The sequence below is a fragment of the Apium graveolens genome, chromosome 3 (genome assembly GCF_009905375.1).
Source record: "Apium graveolens cultivar Ventura chromosome 3, ASM990537v1, whole genome shotgun sequence".
In the NCBI taxonomy this organism is placed as follows: Eukaryota; Viridiplantae; Streptophyta; class Magnoliopsida; order Apiales; family Apiaceae; genus Apium; species Apium graveolens.
The window spans coordinates 227,322,325-227,337,444 of NC_133649.1; positions in this window are offsets into that span (position 1 = coordinate 227,322,325).

A 15,120-nucleotide genomic window follows, 5' to 3' on the forward strand; every position below is an offset into this window, starting at 1 on the left:
ACTGAGAGATCAATATGATCAATTGAACTCGGTATTGCGTGTCCAAATTAAGACACTACTAAAGGTTGTTAACCTTCATGTATTCACAACAAACACAAGTGATGGCGTCCCATCCAACTCCTATCACACAGACAGGTATACCTTGTGTCCCTTATAGTTAGGGTTGTTCATCTCAGTCAGAATAAAAGAAAATCAAAAGAATCCAAAATCCAATGAATAAAACTGGAAAGATTTCAAAGTTGATATTTCTGAAGGTAATGAAGTCCAGAAAATAAAAATTCTGGCACCAAATGAATAAACTGGTGTTAGGGATTATGTCTTCTAACTGATATTTCTTTTTGAGAGAAGTCAAAAGAATTTATAGAAAGAGAAGGTATTGCCAAAGTCTTAATACTTATCTTCTGTTTGAACTCTTCAGTTGACTCGCCATTCGATTTCTAGACACTTCTTCATGTTCCACAAATATCGATAATCTTCATCATCGTCGAAATGTAGTAGCCTCGGAAGATTCCACAATAGAAGTTTGCAGCTTCCCGGAGTCCCATCCAGCTCAGCATAATCATCTCAAACAAATGCACCTATCTTAACTTACTTGTTGGTACTATATCCAATAGTCCAACAGGAACTCGATATGAGCTCAAACGTCCTCACATAGCTATACACACTCCTACATACTCTCATTTCTAGTTTACTACAACCTCAGCTCTGATACCAACCTGTAACGCCCCCAAATCCGGGGTCAGGGGATTTGGTCATCACTGTGAAACCTCAATCCAAATTAACCTGTTTAATCAATAAACAAATGCCAGCGGAAGATATTTAGCACAAATGACTCCAAACTAATCCAAGATCTTTTAAGGTTACAGTTCTAGAAACAAGAATTCCAAATTCCATAAATAATTTTCACTTCCTTTTAAAACTCTTTTCAACACATTCCAATTCAATAATAACCCGCTAGTATAACTTCGAAAAGAAGTATACTAGGCCCAACTATAATACACAACTATAATATAATATAATATAATATAAATAACTTTATACAATAAAACTTACACTAGCCCGCAAACCCTGGACCAGCCACCTTTCAAAAAGCTTCGTCTTTGCTTTCTCGAATTACGCAGCTAAACAGCGCAAGCTAATCCTCACTGGAGGTTAAATTTAAAAAAACAGGCAAGTATGAGCGGAAGAAATGCTTAGCAAGTTCATTATAGCATATATATGGTCGTTTTGATATAAAATCGACATCTGCATTAGAGGAGAACATTTTTAAAATCATAGTTGCTGAATCATAAAATTTTAGTTGAGGAATTCCAGATTTAATTCCTTAATTATATTCAAAACCATTTTGATATTTTTGAGTAAAATGCTTCAGCAATACTTTGAATCTTGACGAGAATAAAACTCGTAAAACAGTGTTTACGGAAATATCGTAAACAATTCTAACATGAAACATTGATTATGGATTGAATCGTAAACTTTACTCAAAACCGAACTCTTGAAATTAATACTTATTTTGCTGTCATATCAAATTAGATATCAATACGAACTTTGATGCTCACAACATTCCATACTGAAGTCAACATCATTCATCTATACTAATACCACCTTTGATATTTAACAACATCGTAAGTATCAACATAAATCAAAATCTGAATCCAAACTGCACTTTACCATTATTCCAAAACAGAAACAGTTGATAAATCATTTATTCTATGAATTAAAAAAACGATATGATAATTTAGATTAGGATCATCCTCCGACGGACGTACTATCACATGCTGATCAGCCCGTGTGATAGCACAAGGTCATGATTCATAGAAACGTGACCCCAAAAACACGAGTACTCAAACAAAGGCAATATACCTGCCTGTGGCAAAAATTGTGTCATAATATTCCATATGGCACTTAAAAATAGCCCTCCGCTGGACCGTCCGTCCCGGTCACTTACGCAATTATAATCCAATCTTAAAACCTTTTATTGAAATGGGGTCATAATAATCGATACCCAAAATAATTTTATTCTCCAATTCTTGGGTAGGAATATTCGCAAACAAATCACTTTTCTCAAAATCCAAAACATTTATAAATCCGATAATTGGATAAGTAAAATCACTTGCCTATTCTGAACATAGAATAGCATATGAGTATTTGCATAAACATAATTATTTAATTCAGCGATATGTAAAACATTTATCGATTCTAAACTGAGAATTGGGAAAGCAATACTTGCATGATACGATTCAAAATAAATATCACTTGAACAATAAGTGATGGTAGAAACACTTGCATAATATGATTTGAAATAAACATCACTTAAATGATAAGTGAAGTCAGGGGTACTTGCCTTTGGGTTTTAGTAGTTAGTCACACTCGCAAAGACGCATCTATTATGACATTCTGTCTCAAAACATCACCGTCCCTCTTTTCAACACTTGACTGATATGCTGCTCCTGCGATGGATAGAAGCCAGATACCCAATACCATTCTATCTCATTCTTTATACAACGTCTTAACCCGATCAACTCGAGAGATCCGCATCTATAATTAAAATATAGACATTTAATCGTCTAATCGATAATCACTCGACGAACTGTGCGTCAAAAGCCTATCGACTACCCATACGATAGCCCACACATAAATATAACAAACAAACACAGGACTCTTGATCCACATATACACATAATTCACATAGCACATAAGCACATAACTCATATATCACATAATTCATATCACATAAGACTCGGTTCATCAAAAGGGTCGACTCGATACGTTTAAAACGGAAATCGGGTCAAAAATATGATTTTTCGATCAAAACTGACTCAGAATAATATATAAAAACATCAAACGGTCCTTCAATACAAAATAAATTAGGTCTCAAAAGTACTTTTATTAAAATCGAAATATTTTTCTGAGTCTAAAGGCGTTCGTTTCGTATTAAATAGTCGAACGGTTTATTTATAAAAATATCTTGTCTCAACACGTAATTAGGTTTCGTAAAATTTAATTATACATATATCCTCGTTCGACGTCTCCGATAATCATAGGTTACGTTCCCGTATTTTCGGAACTAATTTCCCGAAAATCGGGCAGCGTCTCTTTTGTTTATTGGTCTACCCGTCGAACATCCCGACGTCAAAACACAACAACCCAATCATTCGCAATCCAACAATCCAATTACTAACTTCAGTCAACAACTTCACTTCGCAATCTCACCAATATTAATTAAATACAATCATTAATCTCTATCATCTGTATTTTTATGTTTTAAACCGTATTTTACAACTTTTATTCGTATTTTGCGTTTTAAATCGTATTTTATAATTTAAATCATATTTTGTATTTTTAAATCGTGAGGACTCAGATCGAATCATCATAGTCCACCGTCGGCTCGCCGAGGCTCATCGCCGACGGCGATAAGATTTATTGGTGCCTGACACGAGTCGGGTTTCCAAATAAATTCCTACCGATAAAATAACATATCATTTCGGCAATATTAATTTCACAAAACTTAACTCAAATAATATGCAGGAATAATACAAAAATCAAGAATTCAAGCCAACACTTTCTTGGCGACATACAACAACAACACCCTGCACAATCTCTTCTCCCTCAACACACACACGCGCGCGTATAGCGCACACACACACACACCTTCGAACACACACACAAAACATACACACTTCACATAATTACACACACACTGCACATACGCATATATAGATGCTATACACACGCAGCACTATTAAGAACCAAGCAGCAAAAATCAAGTGCAAAAATCCGGCAAAGGCAGCCGGCAAAAGAAGGGAACGCCGGAAAGAAAGAAAGAAAAAAAACACCGGGGAAACAGGGAATAGAGAAAGAGAGAGAGAGAGAGAGAGAGAGAGAGAGAGAGAGAGAGAGAGAGAGAGAAAGGATTGAGATACCGGAGTTGGGGGAAGGGACGACGGGAGAAGCAGAGGTGAGGGAGGAGAGACGGAAGAGATGGGGAGAAAGAAACGGGTTCAAACCCGATTACAAACCCCTGCCCCCTTTTACTCTGATTTTATATATTATTTTAATCGAATAATTCCCGCAACTAATATTATATCTGACCCGCATATTAACTATTTAACGAGCAATTCACGGGTAATTAAAATCCGAACATTAATAAATTATATTATAAAATATCACAAATAATTAAAAGTTAATAAAAATAGAATTTTCATAATTTTAAAATAATTTTTGAAACACAATCGATGCCCGTTTTTAACGAATAAACGAAACAACGTTCGGGTAAAATTAATCCCACAAATTCCTGAAATAATTTTAAAATTCCCAGAATGTCCCATATTTGCATAAATGTGAGTTTCATAATTTTTAAAGAATTTTGGAATTAAATACGGATTTAACAAATAATTACAATTAGAAAGTCGTTTAACGGTAATTAATCAAAAAAAATGTTGATTTCTAAATTTTATAAACTCCTAAAATAATAAATAAATAAATTTATAAAGCAGCAGAAATAATTTTTGAAATAATTTTTGCATTTATAAGGATAAATATTCAATAAAATCATTTTAAAACCAAATGATGTCATACAACTCAATAATTAATTATAAAATTACTCTACGCATCCAACAAATCACAAAAGTAATAATAATACAACAACACATAGCTGACCGAACCATCATATATTTTATCCATTTAATAATTCGATGAACACATGCACACATCGGATCCGAAAATAGATTAATTAGCCGCTAAGTAACTATATAACGATACAAACTAATACCGGATTTGGATAATTATCACAACGGAGCTTCCTACAAAATACTTTATACAAAAATAAAGTAATATTATTTCACCTTCTGAGAATTCGGATTTTTATCGATCTATAAAATGATTAGCGTAACGAAAATTTCACGTCGGGACTCGTACAGGTCAAACCGTAATCCGGATTGAAAAAGTCAAAACATGAAAAGTGTTCAGAATTACCAGATTAGGTTAGGAAGGAGTTTTCGGAAGAGTTTCGGGTTGTAAAAACGCAAAACGGTTGAAGTTGGACGATTTCCGGCTTTATAAAATAATTTTGGTAATTACTCAGAAAATAATCAATAATTCATAAATCATTATAAAATCATATAACAGTCCAAAAATTATCAGAAAAATATCACAATTATCTATATTTCATTCTGAGCACATAAAAATTAAAATACTTAAATAATATCACATATAAACACCCAAACATCAATTCCAATTATAAGATAATTCACTAAAATTCACATAAAATTACATAAATAATTCCGAATAATTATAATAATAATATTTGAAAATATGGGATATTACAATCTACCCCCTTATAAGGATTCCGTCCTCGGAATCAGCAGAAGAGAGCACTAGGGATCTTATCACAAATTTTCCATTTCCAAATAAATTCGATTTTCCATAATCTCAAATAAATCTTGTATTCCTTGTATAATAAAACTTTTAGAGGAGTTTCACTGTGTACCACTGTTCCATTCACGTCCGTTAATCAATTCATCAATAGAATCACTTTTTACTGATTGCGAGAAAGAAGAATAGAGAGAAAGATAGAGAGAAAGAAAAAGGAAAGAGAGATAGAGATAAATTGAGAAAGAAATAAAGAGATAGACCGACTTCGCTATACGCCCCTGATATTTTAATCGCATTGCAATCCACTGCTGCTCTTGGTAATCCCATCACATAACCCTGCTTTGACTTGAACATGATAACTCAGCTTAATTTGATTGACATATCTTCGAATATTTGGAATGATAAAATCATGGAATTTCAAAAAGAAGAGAATTTGATATCATAACGGGACCAAAATCTGAATTTGAGAAAAAGTATTGTTGAAATGAAGGAATAACTGAGAGATCAATATGATCAAATGAACTCGGTATTGCGTGTCCAAATTAAGACACTACTAAAGGTTGTTAACCTTCATGTATTCACAACACACACAAGTGATGGCGTCCCATCCAACTCCTATCACACAGACAGGTATACCTTGTGTCCCCTATAGTTAGGGTTGTTCATCTCAGTCAGAATAAAAGAAAATCAAAAGAATCCAAAATCAAATGAATAAAACTGGAAAGATTTCAAAGTTGATATTTCTGAAGGTAATGAAGTCCAGAAAATAAAAATTCTGGCACCAAATGAATAAACTGGTGTTAGGGATTATGTCTTCTAACTGATATTTCTTTTTGAGAGAAGTCAAAAGAATTTATAGAAAGAGAAGGTATTGCCAAAGTCTTACTACTTATCTTCTGTTTGAACTCTTCAGTTGACTCGCCATTCGATTTCTAGACACTTCTTCATGTTCCACGAATATCGATAATCTTCAGCATCGTCGAAATGTAGTAGCCTGGGAAGATTCCATAATAGAAGTTTGCAGCTTCCCGGAGTCCCATCCAGCTCAGCATAATCATCTCAAACAAATGCACCTATCTTAACTTACTTGTTGGTACTATATCCAATAGTCCAACAGGAACTCGATATGAGCTCAAACGTCCTCACATAGCTATACGCACTCCTACATACTCTCGTTTCTAGTTTACTACAACCTCAGCTCTGATACCAACCTGTAACGCCCCCAAATCCGGGGTCAGGGGATTTGGTCATCACTGTGAAACCTCAATCCAAATTAACCTGTTTAATCAATAAACAAATGCCAGCGGAAGATATTTAGCACAAATGACCCCAAACTAATCCAAGATCTTTTAAGGTTACAGTTCTAGAAACAAGAATCCAAATTCCATAAATAATTTTCACTTCCTTTTAAAACTCTTTTCAACAAATTCCAATTCAATAATAACCCGCTTGTATAACTTCGAAAAGAAGTATACTAGGCCCAACTATAATACACAACTATAATATAATATAATATAAACAACTTTATAAAATAAAACTTACACTATCCCGCAAACCCTGGACCAGCCACCTTTCAAAAAGCTTCGTCTTTGCTTTCTCGAATTACGCAGCTAAACAGCGCAAGCTAATCCTCACTGGAGGTTAAATTTAAAAAAACAGACAAGTATGAGCGGAAGAAATGCTCAGCAAGTTCATTATAGCATATATATGGTTGTTTTGATATAAAATCGACATCTGCATTAGAGGAGAACATTTTTAAAATCATAGTTGCTGAATTATAAATTTTAGTTGAGGTATTCTAGATTTAATTCCTTAATTATATTCAAAACCATTTTGATATTATTGAGTAAAATGCTTCAGCAATACTTTGAATCTTGACGAGAATAAAACTCGTAAAACAGTGTTTACGGAAATATCGTAAACAATTCTAACATGAAACATTGATTATGGATTGAATCGTAAACTTTACTCAGAACCGAACTCTTGAAATTAATACTTATTTTGCTGTCATATCAAATTAGATATCAATACGAACTTTGATGCTCACAACATTCCATACTGAAGTCAACATCATTCATCTAGACTAATACCACCTTTGATATTTAACAACAACGTAAGTATCAGCATAAATCAAAATCTGAATCCAAACTGCACTTTACCATTATTCCAAAACAGAAACAGTTGATAAATCATTTATTCTATGAATAAAAAAACGATATGATAATTTAGATTAGGATCATCCTCCGATGGACGTACTATCACATGCTGATCAGCCCGTGTGATAACACAAGGTCATGATTCATAGAAACGTGACCCCAAAAACACGAGTACTCAAACAAAGGCAATATACCTGCCTGTGGCAAAAATTGTGTCATAATATTCCATATGGCACTTAGAAATAGCCCTCCGCTGGACCGTCCGTCCCGGTCACTTACGCAATTATGATGCAATCTTAAAACCTTTTATTGAAATGGGGTCATAATAATCGATACCCAAAATAATTTTATTCTCCAATTCTTGGGTGGGAATATTCGCAAACAAATCACTTTTCTCAAAATCCAAAACATTTATAAATCCGATAATTGGATAAGTAAAATCACTTGCCTATTCTGAACATAGAATAGCATATGAGTATTTGCATAAACATAATTATTTAATTCAGCGATATGTAAAACATTTATCGATTCTAAACTGAGAACAGGGAAAGCAATACTTGCATGATACGATTCAAAATAAATATCACTTGAACAATAAGTGATGATAGAAACACTTGCATAATATGATTTGAAATAAACATCACTTAAATGATAAGTGAAGTCAGGGGTACTTGCCTTTGGGTTTTAGTAGTTAGTCACACTCGCAAAGACGCATCTATTATGACATTCTGTCTGAAAACATCACCGTCCCTCTTTTCAACACTTGACTGATATGCTGCTCCTGCGATTGATAGAAGCCAGATACCCAATACCATTCTATCTCATTCTTTATACAACGTCTTGTCCCGATCAACTCGAGAGATCCGCATCTATAATTAAAATGTAGAACTTTAATCGTCTAATCGATAATCACTCGACGAACTGTGCGTCAAAAGCCTATCGACTACCCATACGATAGCCCACACATAAATATAACAAACAAACACAGGACTCTTGATCCACATATGCACATAATTCACATAGCACATAAGTACATAACTCATATATCACATAATTCATATCACATATGACTCGGTTCATCAAAAGGGTCGACTCGATACGTTTAAAACGGAAATCGAGTCAAAAATATGATTTTTCGATCAAAACTGACTCAGAATAATATATAAAAACATCAAACGGTCCTTCAATACAAAAGAAATTAGGTCTCAAAAGTACTTTTATTAAAATCAAAATATTTTTCTGAGTCTAAAGGCGTTCGTTTCGTATTAAATAGTCGAACGGTTTATTTATAAAAATATCTTGTCTCAACACGTAATTAGGTTTCGTAAAATTTAATTATACATATATCCTCGTTCGACGTCTCCGATAATCATAGGTTACGTTCCCGTATTTTCGGAACTAATTTCCCGAAAATCGGGCAGCGTCTCTTTTGTTTATCGGTCTACCCGTCGAACATCCTGACGTCAAAACACAACCCAATCATTCGCAATCCAACAATCCAATTACTAACTTCAGTCAACAACTTCACTTCGCAATCTCACCAATATTAATTAAATACAATCATTAATCTCTATCATCTGTATTTTTATGTTTTAAATCGTATTTTACAACTTTTATTCGTATTTTGCGTTTTAAATCGTATTTTATAATTTAAATCATATTTTGTATTTTTAAATCGTGAGGACTCAGATCGAATCATCATAGTCCACCGTCGGCTCGCCGAGGCTCATCGCCGACGGCGATAAGATTTATTGGTGCCTGACACGAGTCGGGTTTCCAAATAAATTCCTACCGATAAAATAACAAATCATTTCGGCAATATTAATTTCACAAAACTTAACTCAAATAATATGCAGGAATAATACAAAAATCAAGAATTCAAGCCAACACTTTCTCGGCGACATACAACAACAACACCCTGCACAATCTCTTCTCCCTCAACACACACACGCGCGTGTATAGCGCACACACACACACCTTCGAACACACACACAAAACACACACACTTCACATAATTACACACACACTGCACATACGCATATATAGATGTTATACACACGCAGGCAAAAATTGAGTGCAAAAATCCGGCAAAGGCAGCCGGCAAAAGAAGGGAACGCCGGAAAGAAAGAAAGAAAAAAAAAACCGCGGGGAAACAGGGAATAGAGAAAGAGAGAGAGAGAAATGATTGAGATACCGGAGTTGGGGGAAGGGACGGCGGGAGAAGCAAAGGTGAGGGAGGAGAGACGGAAGAGATGGGGAGAAAGAAACGGGTTCAAACCCGATTACAAACCCCTGCCCCCTTTTACTCTGATTTTATATATTATTTTAATCGAATAATTCCCGCAACTAATATTATATCTGACCCGCATATTAACTATTTAACGAGCAATTCACGGGTAATTAAAATCCGAACATTAATAAATTATATTATAAAATATCACAAATAATTAAAAGTTAATAAAAATAGAATTTTCATAATTTTAAAATAATTTTTGAAACACAATCGATGCCCGTTTTTAACGAATAAACGAAACAACGTTCGGGTAAAATTAATCCCACAAATTCCTGAAATAATTTTAAAATTCCCAGAATGTCCCATACTTGTATAAGTATGAGTTTCATAATTTTTAAAGAATTTTTGAATTAAATACGGATTTAACAAATAATTACAATTAGAAAGTCGTTTAACGGTAATTAATCAAAAAAAATGTTGATTTCTAAATTTTATAAACTCCTAAAATAATAAATAAATAAATTTATAAAGCAGCAGAAATAATTTTTGAAATAATTTTTGCATTTATAAGGATAAATATTCAATAAAATCATTTTAAAACCAAATGATGTCATACAACTCAATAATTAATTATAAAATTACTCTACGCATCCAACAAATCACAAAAGTAATAATAATACAACAACACATAGCTGACCGAACCATCATATATTTTATCCATTTAATAATTCGATGAACACATGCACACATCGGATCCGAAAATAGATTAATTAGCCGCTAAGTAACTATATAACGATACAATCTAATACCGGATTTGGATAATTATCACAACGGAGCTTCCTACAAAATACTTTATACAAAAATAAAGTAATATTATTTCACCTTCTGAGAATTCGGATTTTTATCGATCTATAAAATGATTAGCGTAACGAAAATTTCACGTCGGGACTCGTACAGGTCAAACCGTAATCCGGATTGAAAAAGTCAAAACATGAAAAGTGTTCAGAATTACCAGATTAGGTTAGGAAGGAGTTTTCGGAAGAGTTTCGGGTTGTAAAAACGCAAAACGGTTGAAGTTGGACGATTTCCGGCTTTATAAAATAATTTTGGTAATTACTCAGAAAATAATCAATAATTCATAAATCATTATAAAATCATATAACAGTCCAAAAATTACCAGAAAAATATCACAATTATCTATATTTCATTCTGAGCACATAAAAATTAAAATACTTAAATAATATCACATATAAACACCCAAACATCAATTCCAATTATAAGATAATTCACTAAAATTCACATAAAATTACATAAATAATTCCAAATAATTATAATAATAATATTTGAAAATATGGGATATTACAACCTACCCCCTTATAAGGATTCCGTCCTCGGAATCAGCAGAAGAGAGCACTAGGGATCTTATCACAAATTTTCCATTTCCAAATAAATTCGATTTTCCATAATCTCAAATAAATCTTGTATTCCTTGTATAATAAAACTTTTAGAGGAGTTTCACTGTGTACCACTGTTCCATTCACGTCCGTTAATCAATTCATCAATAGAATCACTTTTTACTGATTGCGAGAAAGAAGAATAGAGAGAATGATAGAGAGAAAGAAAAAGGAAAGAGAGATAGAGATAAATTGAGAAAGAAATAAAGAGACAGACCGACTTCGCTATACGCCCCTGATATTTTAATCGCATTGCAATCCACTGCTGCTCTTGGTAATCCCATCACATAACCCTGCTTTGACTTGAACATGATAACTCAGCTTAATTTGATTGACATATCTTCGAATAATTGGAATGATAAAATCATGGAATTTCAAAAAGAAGAGAATTTGATATCATAACGGGACCAAAATCTGAATTTGAGAAAAAGTATTGTTGAAATGAAGGAATAACTGAGAGATCAATATGATCAAATGACTCGGTACTGCGTGTCCAAATTAAGACACTACTAAAGGTTGTTAACCTTCATGTATTCACAACACACACAAGTGATGGCGTCTCATCCAACTCCTATCACACAGACAGGTATACCTTGTGTCCCCTATAGTTAGGGTTGTTCATCTCAGTCAGAATAAAAGGAAATCAAAAGAATCCAAAATCAAATGAATAAAACTGGAAAGATTTCAAAGTTGATATTTCTGAAGGTAATGAAGTCCAGAAAATAAAAATTCTGGCACCAAATGAATAAACTGGTGTTAGGGATTATGTCTTCTAACTGATATTTCTTTTTGAGAGAAGTCAAAAGAATTTATAGAAAGAGAAGGTATTGCCAAAGTCTTAATACCTATCTTCTGTTTGAACTCTTCAGTTGACTCGCCATTCGATTTCTAGACACTTCTTCATATTCCACGAATATCGATAATCTTCATCATCGTCGAAATGTAGTAGCCTGGGAAGATTCCACAATAGAAGTTTGCAGCTTCCCGGAGTCCCATCCAGCTCAGCATAATCATCTCAAACAAATGCACCTATCTTAACTTACTTGTTGGTACTATATCCAATAGTCCAACAAGAACTCGATATGAGCTCAAACGTCCTCACATAGCTATACACACTCCTACATACTCTCGTTTCTAGTTTACTACAACCTCAGCTCTGATACCAACCTGTAACGCCCCCAAATCCGGGGTCAGGGGATTTGGTCATCACTGTGAAACCTCAATCCAAAGTAACCTGTTTAATCAATAAACAAATGCCAGCGGAAGATATTTAGCACAAATGACCCCAAACTAATCCAAGATCTTTTAAGGTTACAGTTCTAGAAACAAGAATCCAAATTCCATAAATAATTTTCACTTCCTTTTAAAACTCTTTTCAACAAATTCCAATTCAATAATAACCCGCTTGTATAACTTCGAAAAGAAGTATACTAGGCCCAACTATAATACACAACTATAATATAATATAATATAAACAACTTTATAAAATAAAACTTACACTAGCCCGCAAACCCTGGACCAGCCACCTTTCAAAAAGCTTCGTCTTTGCTTTCTCGAATTACGCAGCTAAACAGCGCAAGCTAATCCTCACTAGAGGTTAAATTTAAAAAAACAGGCAAGTATGAGTGGAAGAAATGCTCAGCAAGTTCATTATAGCATATATATGGTCGTTTTGATATAAAATCGACATCTGCATTAGAGGAGAACATTTTTAAAATCATAGTTGCTGAATCATAAAATTTTAGTTGAGGAATTCCAGATTTAATTCCTTAATTATATTCAAAACCATTTTGATATTTTTGAGTAAAATACTTCAGCAATACTTTGAATCTTGACGAGAATAAAACTCGTAAAACAGTGTTTACGGAAATATCGTAAACAATTCTAACATGAAACATTGATTATGGATTGAATCGTAAACTTTACTCAAAACCGAACTCTTGAAATTAATACTTATTTTGCTGTTATATCAAATTAGATATCAATACGAACTTTGATGCTCACAACATTCCATACTGAAGTCAACATCATTCATCTATACTAATACCACCTTTGATATTTAACAACAACGTAAGTATCAGCATAAATCAAAATCTGAATCCAAACTGCACTTTACCATTATTCCAAAACATAAACAGTTGATAAATCATTTATTCTATGAATAAAAAAAAACGATATGATAATTTAGATTAGGATCATCCTCCGATGGACGTACTATCACATGCTGATCAGCCCGTGTGATAGCACAAGGTCATGATTCATGGAAACGTGACCCCAAAAACACGAGTACTCAAACAAAGGCAATATACCTGCCTGTGGCAAAAATTGTGTCATAATATTCCATATGGCACTTAGAAATAGCCCTCCGCTGGACCGTCTGTCCCGGTCACTTACGCAATTATGATCCAATCTTAAAACCTTTTATTGAAATGGGGTCATAATAATCGATACCCAAAATAATTTTATTCTCCAATTCTTGGGTAGGAATATTCGCAAACAAATCACTTTTCTCAAAATCCAAAACATTTATAAATCCGATAATTGGATAAGTAAAATCACTTGCCTATTCTGAACATAGAATAGCATATGAGTATTTGCATAAACATAATTATTTAATTCAGCGATATGTAAAACATTTATCGATTCTAAACTGAGAATAGGGAAAGCAATACTTGCATGATACGATTCAAAATAAATATCACTTGAACAATAAGTGATGATAGAAACACTTGCATAATATGATTTGAAATAAACATCACTTAAATGATAAGTGAAGTCGGGGGTACTTGCCTTTGGGTTTTAGTAGTTAGTCACACTCGCAAAGACGCATCTATTATGACATTCTGTCTCAAAACATCACCGTCCCTCTTTTCAACACTTGACTGATATGCTGCTCTTGCGATTGATAGAAGCCAGATACCCAATACCATTCTATCTCATTCTTTATACAACGTCTTGTTCCGATCAACTCGAGAGATCCGCATCTATAATTAAAATATAGAACTTTAATCGTCTAATCGATAATCACTCGACGAACTGTGCGTCAAAAGCCTATCGACTACCCATACGATAGCCCACACATAAATATAACAAACAAACACAGGACTCTTGATCCACATATGCACATAATTCACATAGCACATAAGCACATAACTCATATATCACATAATTCATATCACATATGACTCGGTTCATCAAAAAGGTCGACTCGATACGTTTAAAACAGAAATTGGGTCAAAAATATGATTTTTTGATCAAAACTGACTCAGAATAATATATAAAAACATCAAACGGTCCTTCAATACAAAAGAAATTAGGTCTCAAAAGTACTTTTATTAAAATCGAAATATTTTTCTGAGTCTAAAGGCGTTCGTTTCGTATTAAATAGTCGAACGGTTTATTTATAAAAATATCTTGTCTCAACACGTAATTAGGTTTCATAAAATTTAATTATACATATATCCTCGTTCGACGTCTCCGATAATCATAGGTTACGTTCCCGTGTTTTCGGAACTAATTTCCCGAAAATCGGGCAGCGTCTCTTTTGTTTATCGATCTACCCGTCGAACATCCCGACGTCAAAACACAACCCAATCATTCGCAATCCAACAATCCAATTAATAACTTCAGTCAACAACTTCACTTCGCAATCTCACCAATATTAATTAAATACAATCAGTAATCTCTATCATCTGTATTTTTATGTTTTAAACCGTATTTTACAACTTTTATTCGTATTTTGCGTTTTAAATCGTATTTTATAATTTAAATCATATTTTGTATTTTTAAATCGTGAGGACTCAGATCGAATCATCATAGTCCACCATCGGCTCACCGAGGCTCATCGCCGACGGCGATAAGATTTATTGGTGCCTGACACGAGTCGGGTTTCCAAATAAATTCA